Source organism: Anoplopoma fimbria, chromosome 16 (assembly GCF_027596085.1).
Source record: "Anoplopoma fimbria isolate UVic2021 breed Golden Eagle Sablefish chromosome 16, Afim_UVic_2022, whole genome shotgun sequence".
NCBI lineage: Eukaryota > Metazoa > Chordata > Actinopteri > Perciformes > Anoplopomatidae > Anoplopoma > Anoplopoma fimbria.
The window spans coordinates 18,830,496-18,843,781 of NC_072464.1; the positions used below are offsets into that span (position 1 = coordinate 18,830,496).

At 40.0% G+C, this 13,286-nt stretch overlaps 1 long non-coding RNA gene across 1 annotated transcript; it reads right to left on the reverse strand.

The window, feature by feature from the left end:
* Positions 1 to 1,019: 1,019 nt before the first annotated feature.
* LOC129104188 (uncharacterized) lies at positions 1,020 to 1,613 on the reverse strand. The gene is made up of 3 exons (XR_008531793.1): positions 1,551 to 1,613; positions 1,277 to 1,391; positions 1,020 to 1,098 (listed from the first exon to the last, which is right to left on the reverse strand). It is a non-coding gene; the product is annotated as an uncharacterized LOC129104188 (long non-coding RNA).
* Between the last annotated feature and the right edge of the window lie 11,673 nt (positions 1,614 to 13,286).

The following is a 13,286-nucleotide window of genomic DNA, read 5'->3' on the forward strand; positions in this document are numbered from 1 at the left end:
TTAGAACCTGTACATTTCTGGAAAAATGTTCAATCAAACGTTCTCAGTAAGAATCAACCACCAGTCCAAGGTTAATAAAGATAAAATGCCATTTATGATATATCTTCAAACATCAAATAAAAACATATTTCAAGTCACACATTTGTACATCTCATGTACATTTCATTTCAAATACCTCGGGCATCTTGTCCAGTAAATGAGGTCACATTATTTCCCCTATCCCAGAGAAAACTGGACACCAACGGCACAGCAGGGCAAAGGTTGAAACAACAGCACTGTGCCACTCATTGTATTTTGTATTCACATTGAACACATAAATAGGCACTATAATGTCCATTTAACATAATAAATTAACAGAATACAAATATTTGGCAGTATAATTTTGATAAGTTTTGCTCACTAAAATCAGTGGCAAAGTCAGTGAAACAATAGCTATTAAAAGTAAGTCTGAACTGTAGTCATAAGGTGCAAATATTAAATATATAGTCAACACAAATGCCCAGTGACTTATTAATTCAGCTTTTAAGACGGCAAGTTTTTAGCAGCTGAATTTCCAAAGGGGAGTGATTTCAATCATATTCGTCTGGTGTCGAAGTCTTTTTTTTTTACTGTGACGTTCTAAACAAGGCAGGTTGGTTCATAAAATGTCTAAAAAACTAAAGTAAAAAAACAAAAATGCCAGATACGTCTTTTCCACTAACTGTTATGCCTATGCTTCTTGGTTCTTACTGTATATTTTAATCTGCCTTACTTATGGTCACTAGTATCCTCCCATTAGGATACGTATGACCTGAATCTGAATATCACAGATAAAAGTATTTCCGTTACGGCCATGCCTTGTATCTTCTTCATATTGTTCATAACTAGTACGCAGCATCACTCAGGTGAATGACCATGCAGTTCATTTGAAGGTTGATTGATTTGAACAGCAACATAAGCCTCAACCGCAACAACCAATAAAAGTCACTGAGGAATCTTTCGTTGAACTTGTAACTAAGATCAGTGATTGAACTTGAAGATGGTGGGAGAGATCTTGTTGTGAAGATATTGGACCTGTTCCTCCTGAGTTGTCAGCTTCTCAAATTCAAAGTAAGGGATCTGGAAAAGAAAATGATTAGTTGTTAATGACTGCTATGTTTCTCATAGTGGAGCTCATTAAAAAAAAACAACACTATTTTAAATGCAAATTGGATGAAACGTACTGTATAATAATTTATAGGTGTAAATTAGCAAAGCTGTGGCATCTATATGCAATAATCTAGTTTCTCAAGCGTACCTGCACCACCTCATAGCCCATCCTGCGGAGGTGTCTCCTTTTAGTGGCTTCCTTCCCCAGCAGGTGCTGTGTGTTGCTACAGAAACGTTTTTCACCATCCAAACATAGTGCAATCCTACACATGACACAAGACATGGAGGACAAGTTGAAATAATCAGTTCAGAACAGGCGCAAATGTCAAGCAGCTCACTTTCATTTGGCTTAAAAATGTAAATGTTTTGCGTGTCAATCTGCTTGCAATCTGCCAAAAAGCTCCGCAGAATGTGTCTCTCACCTCCTGTATGTGTGATCCCACTGAGACATAGGCAGAACATATCCCTTCTCATCCAAGCATAACTCCACATCTGGAGGGGAAAACATGGAATTCAAGAGTGCAGCAGTTCAGGTTTGATTTTAGAGTGGGTACACTGATGTTTCGCATCTTAACCTTTGGTTTCAATTTCATATTTCCCAAGTTTGATCAAATAGTTTTGTATATTTGTACATGTACTGCTGCTTACCTATTGTGTAGCCATTGTGAGTAAAGATTCTGGTGGAGTAAAACTTCCCCCCCAGCAGCTCTGTAAGTGGCCCTGTGACCTGTCTGTAGAGGAGACTCTCCATAGGTGTCTCAAAGGCCTGGTCCACAGAGGAAAACCTCTTCACATGGAGGAAGTAGGGCAGTCTGGGACCCTGATGAGGAAGAAATTATGGAGAATTCATGACTGTTATCATTCATCTGACTTAAATATTTTTCCATTAAGACATTGCTTAATTCACTTGTCAACTACTGCAAGTACTCTGACACTCAGTGAACTATTATACTACATTAATAATACCGCTATACGCACTCCCAAACGTATCAAGCCGTGTGACGCTCACCCAGTAGTAACTGCACTCTAATGCGGTGGAGAGATGGAGCTGTGTCAGCTGCCCCAGTGCATTCCTGTCCAATGGCTCCCCCTGTGCTGTAGGACAGACAACATCAAAAACATTACATACATATTACACACACCGACACGTAGGACATTTACATGCCGTGAATGAATAGCTTCTGAATGACAGCTTTTTTTTCTTTGACAAACAGCTACAATGATTACATATATGATCAGCTCTTATAAGCGCAGCTCTATACGTCTACATGTGGAGTGACAGCAGCATGTGAAAAGAGTGGCATGACAATAGCACAATCTAAATTAAACAATCTAAAGCAATCGAATACAACTGCTTTTTTCTTTTTTCTCTTGGTAAGCAGCCTTTTTGTATACCTTGCAGCCTCTGTAGGAAGTACGGGCTGAAGACTTTGGACATGTAGTTGAGTGGGAAGCGTTCCAGGTGGATGCAGGCGTGCAACACCTCTATCAGGGAGCGAGGCTGGAACTGTGAAAACCTTGTTGACAAAATGCTCTCCAGCTTTTTAAACATCTCACTGGAGCACTGAGGAGTGAAGGAGACATGGTGTAGAAACAGAGTATTTATTTGCAGACGCATTATCTTCCAATAATCAAATACGCTCTGTCATTTTCATAGTATTTTGACGTACAGACTGTATTGCGACATTACTAACGGCCCTCACCTGTGGCAGATAGTTGAGTCTCCCCATGGCGACAATCTGTTTGGCAATCTGAAGGGTGGCGTGCTTCTCAGCGTGGCATACAAAGTTCTCAGCCACAGCCTCGAAGATGGGCTCAGAGCGGCACCTCATTTTCAGACAGTACTCCATGACGGTGCTGATCAGCTCCGGATCACACTTTCCCAGCCTCCCTGACACACACACGGCACAGTACTTGAGGATTGACTTCATGCATGACCAACGTCCACGTTTCCTTAAGACCATTTGAGAAAATTAAACCATACCTGGCAGGTGTTTCTCCATAGCAGACAGGAGCTCTTCATCGTGATGTCCCAGGATCATCAGCGCAGAGAGCACCTTGATAACTTCATCGTCACTAAAAGCTTTTAAGACTCGGGATGCTCTGTGACTCAGCCTCAGCAACAGGGAAATGGCCTGTGAAACAAATGTCAGTTTTATAATCCCTAACTTTTCAGTGTAAAAGACACCAAATCACATGGTGGCACTTCAAGATGTACAGAAAAACATTCAGTGTCCCTTAAGAGCCAAACATTTAGGTGTGAGATGTTAAAAAATGTCCATATGAAATCTCATTCTACATCACAAATCAAAGAGGAGCTGAGAAGTGGCTGCTCGACCTACCTGTCTCTGCTGTAACCTCACTAGGGACTGCAGTATATCGCTGACTTGACTGGCTTTCAGCCGGTGGACCAGCCTCTGTGTGCGTCTGTGCAAAGTGGACAGCATGGATTTCTGCTGCTGGCTGGCAGGATCGTGACACAGAGCCAGCAGGGAGTAGATCCTGGCAGCCTCGCTGGGAGACACAACGTCCTCTTCTACAGCGACGCATATAGAGTCCAGGACCTCCGTCGCCAGGGCTGACTGCCGGCCTTCCAGGGCGTATGCCACCTCACCCAGGTGGCACAGCTGTGACACCCAGATGTCCCTGCTGGACAGGAGCTCCAGACACTCATTTATCAGTCTGAGGACCAGAGGGCTGTGGGACTCGAGGCCAAATTCAACGCACGCCCCGAGCAAAGTGGCCAGTCCGTCTGCCCTGTCGTTGTTGGGGAAGTCTGCCAGCCTGGAGCACAGCTCAGGGATCACATCCCCTTCCATCAGAGTCTGGATGTTGACCAGTGCGGCTGCATTGCTCTGTGGTTTGGTGTACGGGATGTATGGAGAGAGGTGTGGGGCTGCTCTGGAAGCTGTTTCAGGTGGCATGCGTCTGCCAAACTGGTACAAGTTCAGTGCATCCCCAGATGTCCCCCGGGTGGGGAGAGGGGCTGCACTCACCTGCTGCACCGCCGCAGTGGTCACCTGCGTATTGTGGAAATGACGCACTCCAGTTACGCACGGCTGTTGCGCAACGACAGTTTTGCTGGACACATCCACGTTAGAGCATCTGCCCACCGGACTGCACACATTAAGACCCCGATGGAGAGGGAAACAGGTGGAGGTGTGCTGACACGCAGCTCTGACAGAAGAGGAGAAACAGGCGATGGACTTCATGGCTGTCTGTTGATGGAAAGAAAAAAAGTCACACATTTTCCTGCTTTTACGCACAGAGTTTGGCTGTTTTAAATCCAGAGAAATAGAAGGTAATCCAACACTGCAAGGAGACAGTTACACAAGCCAACTTTTACATGCATGGAGCGGGTTTGTTCTTGTCTTCTTAGGTGGTTTTACGCGTTTGATTTAAACTTATATTACATATCTGTGCCAAAAACCTGCAGATAGATGTGTGTTATATTACAGAGGACTCACCTTCAGCGGGACAGGAGAGCCGAGCAGGGCTGCTACACATTACAGAACTCGCCTTCAGGGTTTGGTAATAGGTTGTGTAAGATTACATGTGTTTACATGTGCTGCCCCTCCGAGCTCAAACTGTGAACTGCAGTGGGCGGGGAGGTGAGGAGGGAGGCCCACATGAGGCATCATATTCATAAGCAGCACTGAATCATTATCATCATTTTTAATTAACTTTATTTCACATAAAAATGTATTAGTTAAAATAGTTTTTCTGTCTGTAAATATAATATTTCAGTTATTGTTGTTTTTCTACTGTTTTTCTTTTTTTTTTTATTGCTTATTTATAAAACTTGGGTTTTTTTATTTTCATTTTTTTTTTTATCTTGTCTTCTTCTACTATGCCTCTTGTGTGCACTTTACTCTATGCTGCTGTAAGCCTGCAAATTTCCCCGCTGCGGGACTAATAAAGGATTATCTTATCTTATCTTATCTTATTAATATCCAACTTCGAGGAAATGGAAGAAATACAAAATAAAACTAAGTGTCTAAAATGTTTTAATCAGTTGGAGTTAAGGAATATAATAAAACATGTTTCAACACTGTAATAGAAAATAAATTATAAATACAAATATATATATATATATATATATATATATATACAGTACCAGTCAAAAGTTCAATGGTTTTTCTTTATCTTTATTTGAATTTTTTTCTACATTGTAGATTAATATTGAAGACATCCAAACTATGAAGGAACACATATGGAATTATGTGGTAAACAAACAAATGCTCAACAAACCAGAATATGTTTTATATTTTAGATTCTTCAAAGTAGTTGAATGAGAAGGTGTGTCCAAACTTTTGACTGGTACTGTATGTATAATCCATTATAATTCCAAAAAATGCATGCAGGTTTCACAGTTCTAAATAAGGCAACAATCTGCAGTTATGTTAATAAATTGTCAACAAATAGATTTTTATAAATAATTTCTGCTGTTTTTTTTTTCAAAAGACAAGCTATCCATTTGAAGGTCTTCCTTATGATTTAAGGAGTTAAAAAGACAGCTGCCGTGCTGGAGGATAAACACCTTTCAGAGCGATTTTACACAATATAGCAACCCAAAAGTTGTTCTTAATAACAGCTTAGCACTGATCTATAAAGCATTGTAAAAAAAAAAATTGCATTTATGGTGAGGAAACATTGATAAAGTCATTAGTCACAATGTGCAAGCCCTTTATAAAGGGTGGCTAATCAGAAAATGTCACTATGATAATTTATCCCCAAAGCTACTCTTCAAATAGTCCTTCAAACCACACTAAAAGCAACACAAAATACACAGAGCCAAACCGGTGTCATGAATATTTATTTATATGTGAACACACAGTATCATCAGGTTAACACTTTCATAACATTTATGAACTCAGTTTTTTTCACTTGTGTTGCAATATTGAAAGTTGCGTCAGCAAACTTGATGATTAACATAGTCTTCCTCGAGGTCTCGCAGGCAGTGACTATAACTTTTATCAAGTCCCACAAGATGGTGCTACATACAAACAAACTGACTTGCCCCATAGATCACTTTGCCTCAAGACACAGCTGAGCTTAATTTAATCACAAGTTAGACGAGAGAACAGGCCGATATTGGATATGTTGCACAGCAGAGAACTTGCATTAAACACGCGTGTGTCCCAGTCAGAAAGTTCTTTGTCGAGCACAGAGCAGATAAATGGAATCACAAAAGTTTGAAATAGAGTTTCTAATGTTCGACAAACAATTGACAACACTATATACCATCGCTTTAGCTCTAATATGCGCTGTGTCTGAAATCAGTTTAAATGCAGAGTTTGCTTTTATTCAGCAATGCTTGCAGATCACATGTTTGGGTTGCACGTGTTTTCCTATTGTTCATTATTGAGGTTGTAGGCTACTTATTTTATGTGATGAGCATATATTGTGATACTAGAGTTTAAGAATACCGGAATGTGCTTCTGTTAAAAAAGCTACGCATCTGTGTTGAGTGCTCTGTGTTTGTGTGTGGCTGGCTAGACACAGAGCAGCATATGAAGGCTGATCCGAAAGTCATCTGCACCCCATATCTCCAAGACAATCTGTGTGTGTGTGTGTGTGTGTGTGTGTGTGTGTGTGTGTGTGTGTGTGTGTGTGTGTGTGTGTGTGTGTGTGTGTGTGTGTGTGTGTGTGTGTGTGTGTGTGTGTGTGTGTTACCATCTGGCTGGTTCACCCTTCTATCTCTTTGCAACACCGCAAGCCCTCTGGACACGAGTTGGACAAAGAAGAAAGAGCAAAAAGACTCAGAGCTTTCAAATGGTGAGCAGGGTAGACCAGATAAGATCTGTTATAATAAAGTTACTGTTCTGCCGGTAATGCTGATGAATCACACTGAATACTCACTCTGGCTGTGTATCCATGTGTGTGTTTGTGTGAAGGAAGTGGAAGAGTGTGTAATCATTTAGTCGGTTTTCATTTCTTATAAATACATTTGTGCTGCTGCTGTGAAACTTTTAAACAAGCAGCTCAATTTCTTCATCCCAATAATATATCATAAAATAACTCACTGAGTACCCAACTTATTGTGAAAAAAACACACATTTGAAATGATAATAAAAGAACTTAACATTTAAAAAAAAAAAAAAAAGACAAAAAGAACTGTGGAAACACTTACCAGTACACAAGCATCTATCTATGTACATGCAAACACATGGTGTATGGGAATAACATCACATCATGCTTTGGCCAAATGTAATCTAATAAAAAGTTCAGCAGTGATGTTATCATTACTCATGTCTACTCTGTCCCCGTCTTGCCTAAATTATTGCTGCTATTGGATTAAAAATAACACAGTCCAAATGGTTAATTTTCCTGGGAAATTTAGTGCGAGAGTTCATCTCACCGACACTCAAATACTTTAAAACTTGACAAAGAGATATTAAATTGATTCTCTGGCATCATGACTCTGTTGTTTTTAAATTTAAAAGTCCCATATTGTAGACTGTGAGATTTCCATGTCTTTTGATTATAAAGCAGATCTAGGTTTCTATATCAGAATTGTCAAAGTACCAGAACACTCAATCCGTGGAGAAATGAATACAGTCCACATCAGAAACGTTGCCATTTAAACATATCTCAGGATTTACGTTAGGTTGAGATGTCACAACTATACAGTCAGAGGTAGAAGTGCAGCTAAACTCTGTGTACTCTTTCAAAGTTAGAACTAGAATGTATTTTGTAAATTTACAGTGTGAACTAAGAAAGTGAAAGCTCTCCAGTCTCATGTTATGAATTTGGCTTTCCATTTATAGCTCTGCCTTTACAGCAATAAAATCATCCCCTGAAACGAGGTGACATGTTATTTATAAAGCAATAAAACCTGGCTAACTTGAGAGCTAAGCACCACGACACCACGTTGTTTAAGTGTTTTTGTCCTCTGCTCTGTACAAATATGGCACCATTGGAACATTGGATTCTGCCAAAGATCACTTGAACAATTCATATTCCTCTGACACTTCAAGTGACCTGACTGATAACTGATCTGTTCCTTGGTCATTAAAACCTTTAGGTTTAACTCCGTCCTGTCGCCTCTCTGCAGAGTTACAACTCATTCTTCCAGATGGCCAGCTGGTTGTGTTGTTTAAGATCCAAATAATGTGTGTCCAATTAAAAAAAAGGTCACTGAGCTGACACTGGACCAGCCCTATGAGAGAAAAAAGCAGGAAATATCTGAATCACACCAAATTATTTATTTTTTGTTGACAGATTGCAGCCATTCTCAGCGAGAGTCATGTACATAGAACAGGATTTACTTTCATTACTTGCTGTAACAAGACCATATATTGGCATAACTTCAGTTCCTTCCACTTCGAAAACAGTCTTTCTAGACAAGTAAAATCATGTGGCAGCGGGAGGTATCAATATTTTATACTACAACCTCTCTCACATTTTCAGTATGTGTGTGTGTGTGTGTGCCAGTTATGAAGGAATTTCATGAACATGCCTTTCTCCTGGGGATTCCAAGGATGACTGTGGTTTGTTTTATAAAGGTTAGGACCGTCATGTGTTTCTGATTTAGATCTAATTCAAGTTGTCACATAAAATATTAGCTCCAATGGGATTTTTTTATTTTTTTAAAATCTATTTTTGAGCATAACCGCCCGGGAATGTGTTTTGTGGTCTTTTCAGTGCCGGGCGAGGCCTTTTTTTTTTCTATGGAAACAAAAGGGCACACGTGTGGTACAGAAAAAGAAAGACAGGAAAAGAGAAGGAGGGTGAAAGAGGATCATATCCAGAGATAGGTGGTGCATTCTGGCAGACAGTAGGAATCCATTTCACGCCCAGATGAAAGCAGTGTGAGAGGGGGAATGTGTGTGTAGCCGTATGATAGGTGTGGCATGACAGGGGTTAGGCCTGTTAGCTTTTCCTAGGCGGAGGAGGGAGGGAGGGAACCCTCCATAACCCGGACCAATGCTCTCTCAGTTCAATCAGTGACAGACCCCAGGGGGAACCAGAAGTTATTGCAAATGATTGTTTTTTTCCTTATTTATTCTGTACAGATGTACATTTTCCAACCACAGTATGACACAGTATACAGTACAATACAGTATTCCAGTACAGGGTGTAACAGTATTTTATGATGATCCACTGTGACTTGTGTGACATGAAAGTAGACATTCTGCTGTGCAGGAAGGTTCAGCATCAGGGTACAGCTAGTTTAGGTCCTATATTCACTGGGAAGTTTGGTAAACATGACTAAGAGCCTATGCTGTACTAACGCACAGCAACGATTTGAGCTATATGCTAACGCTAGCAGGGCAACATGCTTACAATGACAATTCTGATTGGCAGGTATTTACCCTGTTCACCATCTTAGTTTAGTATGTCAGCTCTATTATCCAAAGCATTCATGAAACTAAATTCTTACAATTTTATGAAATGTGTTTGAGTAAAATTGTACGAGTGAACCAGCGTGAAATTAAATACAGTAAATGTGTGTGTGTGTGTGTGTGTGTGTGTGTGTGTGACTTAACATGCCAATATGCAAAGTGTTGGATTTTAGGGATTCCAAAGGAGACATAAGAGTATATTAAATAGTTCTGACACATAAGTGCTCCAAAATTATGTCCAATCATTCTTCTATTTCTCTAAAACACAATAGCATGTATTTTACTCCTGTCATTTTACAGAAGAAAAACAGTGTAATAAGTTGAATGTAATGATTGAAAAATGCACTGTTGGCAGCTCCGAGTGAAGCTCCGAGTGAAGCTCCCGTATCTATCAGGGCGTTCTCCTTTACAACACTGAACTAAGTCCCTACAGATGTATTTTACATGCTGGAAGGACACGTCACATTTCTCCACTCTGAGCTAGGATTAAGACGAAACAGTCAGGGAATACACAACTTCGGGGACTCCAATTCATCACAAAACTGTTTAAGGTCAACATGGCATCTTGGGAAGGGATGGAGTGTAGAAAGACACTTTAACCAGTAAGTAAACTCTGGTTTTCTAGCTCCTGTGTTGGCTAGCATTTGCTGCTGAAGTGTCTTTGAGCAGGACACTGATTCTTTACCGATTCTGACAAGCAGAGGGGAGTTAGAGAAACACTTAACGGACTCCACTGATTGTTCAAGCTCGTTAACCACAAATCACTTACACTTCTCTGCCAAATCTACTGTGTTTTGGATCGTTTTAGTGCTGAGCAGTCACTTGGTCCAAACTCAATTTATTATTAAAACTGGAAAAAAAATGGTAATTTAAAAAACTAAATTTATTGTAATTTGTAATTGTGTGGTAATGCGGTTGCAAGCTCAGGCTAGAGGAGTCACATGCATTCAACAGCATGGATGCATTCAAAGAAACTCCAACATTTAAGAGTCAGCTGGAATATCAACCCCTATCATGCAAAACCTATATATGCACATTTTTATCGTTTATTTACAGACAAAATAGCTTGTAAGTTAAATGCTTTTTGCTTTCAGTGCTGCAGTGTAATTAATATAAAATGTCAGAGTATTATAACACGGTTAGTGGTCACTTTGAGGAGATCAGTGCAGATAGGTGACTCTGTAATGTTGAAGTATGAAGCTGCACACAGCCAAGAATGTGAACAATACACATAATGTACAATAGGAATCTACTGTATGTGGGCTGATGGCCATCTGGTTAGGGGCTGTGCAGTGTCTCCTCCCAGCAGGCAGCTAAAGCTGTGAGCCAAGACCCCAGGCCCAACACCCTGCCGGACTTTGAAATCAGATCTTTATTGTCCATAAAGCCTCAGCCAAGTATGAAGCATCAGCCCTCCCTAACAAAACACAAGACGAGAGAGAACTTGGGGGTAAGTGAGACACAGACAGAGAAATGGAAGGAGAAATTGGGGAAGGAGTGTAAGGGGGGTTGTAAATTTGATGTGGCGAGAGAACAGCCAGTACATATTATAGAACAATGCTCGTGCTCACAACTATGCCACAGTTATTTATAGGTCATTAAGAGATAACTCAATTTTCATAACTTTCTAATTTTGTTACGGGTGGTCCCAGTTCACATATCAATACAGCACTCTCCACTGGGGTCAGCATTCTCTGCTAGAACATCAGAGTATATTCTGTTTCAGCCAATTTATACAAATTTTTCACCTTGTTTTGACTATATGAAGTGAGATATGCAATGGAGATAGAGGCAACAAGAGAAAGTATAAAAGGTCAACTAAACAATGTAGGTTTATAAGCACCTGCCGGAGTAGCAGATACAGCATACATTACTTCTGAAGAGGTTGTAGAAACTAGAAAGGGAGCAAAGTGACCTTGACCTTTGACCTCCAAAATCGAAACGAATATTTCCCAAAATTTCCTCAAGGTGTTCCACAGATATCCCGTATACTAGAATGGGTCGAAAGTGAAGTCACAGTGACCTTTGACCACCAAAAATCTACTCAGTTCCTCCTTGAGTCCAAGTGGATCATGACGCCAAATTTGAAGAAATTCCCTCCCGGCGTTCCTGCGAGTTTGCGTTCAGAAGAATGGACCGGATTGATGGACAGCTTGAAAAGGTAATGCCTCTGCACAGACAAGTCAATCAACAAAATCTGTCAAAAAAATCAACATGCCGCTTTTTATGAGTGGGTTTCAATGTTGCTTTCAGCTGCCTACTATGACTGGAAAACGCAGTTGAAGAGAGTGGTGAGGGTGGACCAAGACTGCATATAGAGTTAAGGGTAAAGGCAGAGCCCAGAGGTCGGTGGGTTCATCACTATGAGCGAACTCTCAAATTACATACAGCAATTTGATCCATTCTTAATTTAAAAAGAATTATTGCTAATCTGTGGATGTTTCTGCTTCTGAATTTTCTGAATTCTGTTCCGTAAACAGCACAGAAGTGTCTGGAAAGCAACTTCATGTAAGACAAAGTACATCATTCAAGGTAAATGAGCCCAAATGGCAGGATCATGCACATAATTTGCAACCTCGTCATGTGGTCTAACAAACAGCAGGAAGCAATCACCATCTTCATGTGAAAACAAGTCATACATTTCCCCTTGACTACCTTCCACCTGACATAATGTGAATGCTGCATGAATAGCTCACTGATAAACATCTTATATATAACTCTGTATATTTGAGAGACATGCACATTTTAAAAGAGACGTGTGTGTCCATACTGAAAGTCAAAATCTGAGGCAATGAAGTGCTCAGCCATTTTACAGTTTGTACAAGAGTCCTTGTCTGAGCTCACAGACAATTCAGCTTTATTAAGAATGCGTTAAGGACAGGCAATTTGCTGTTAATATTATGGGATCAAATATACATTCTGCCCTCATAGATGCACTTCTTTATTGCAATAAAGAAACGGGAAATATGTGTAAATCTCATTCACTCAAACATTAATCATACGGCAAATACGTTGCATGTATAATTATATTTACAGGACTTGGAATGAACACCGCCAAATGCGGGTAAAAGTTAACTGGAGCAGTGGACAACTTGAAAATTGTTGACTCTGACTGTGATAGTCCTAATAATGTCGAACTGCAAACATCTGCACTAAACAGAAGGTGCCAGGTGTAAGTTATGACAGTGTGTCCAAACCACATTGTGTTTCCAAAAAAAATTTGTCCACATAATATGTTAGTTTCATTTGAATAGCGTGTAAAGAGTTGGGCAAAATGAAAAAGCAATTTTTTAACAGATTTTGCTCATACGCATCTGAATGAACCTTTCCAGTTGACTTTTCATGCCTAGTTTTCAGCTGCATTTCACTATATGATACTTTGACCAATAGAGAGCATGAAATTAAATGTGACAAATGACCTCAAGCCAGCTTGATTTTCATGCTGCAGGGAAATAAATGGGAACAACCAATGTCTGACAGCAAGTAAAGGAAAAAGCATCAGATGTTCTAAAAAGCTACGGTGTGCTTTGGTCAGCAGCGATGTGAAGTATACACGATCGAAACGGACCAAATCAAGCAAAAACTCCATTGTGTTGTCTATGGACCTGTATCAAGTTGTTTCAACCCTTGCATTTGGCACTGACACACAAAAATATTTCAATGGATGAAAAGTTTGGATAAATAAATGAAACCTGCCACTACGGATCGGACTAACCAAAAAAATCTGAGTTAAACGTGACTTCATTCTATTTCTTAAACTTGGAAAGTTTTTGTCAAAATGTATAATTCAACACTTTTAATCGTCAACCT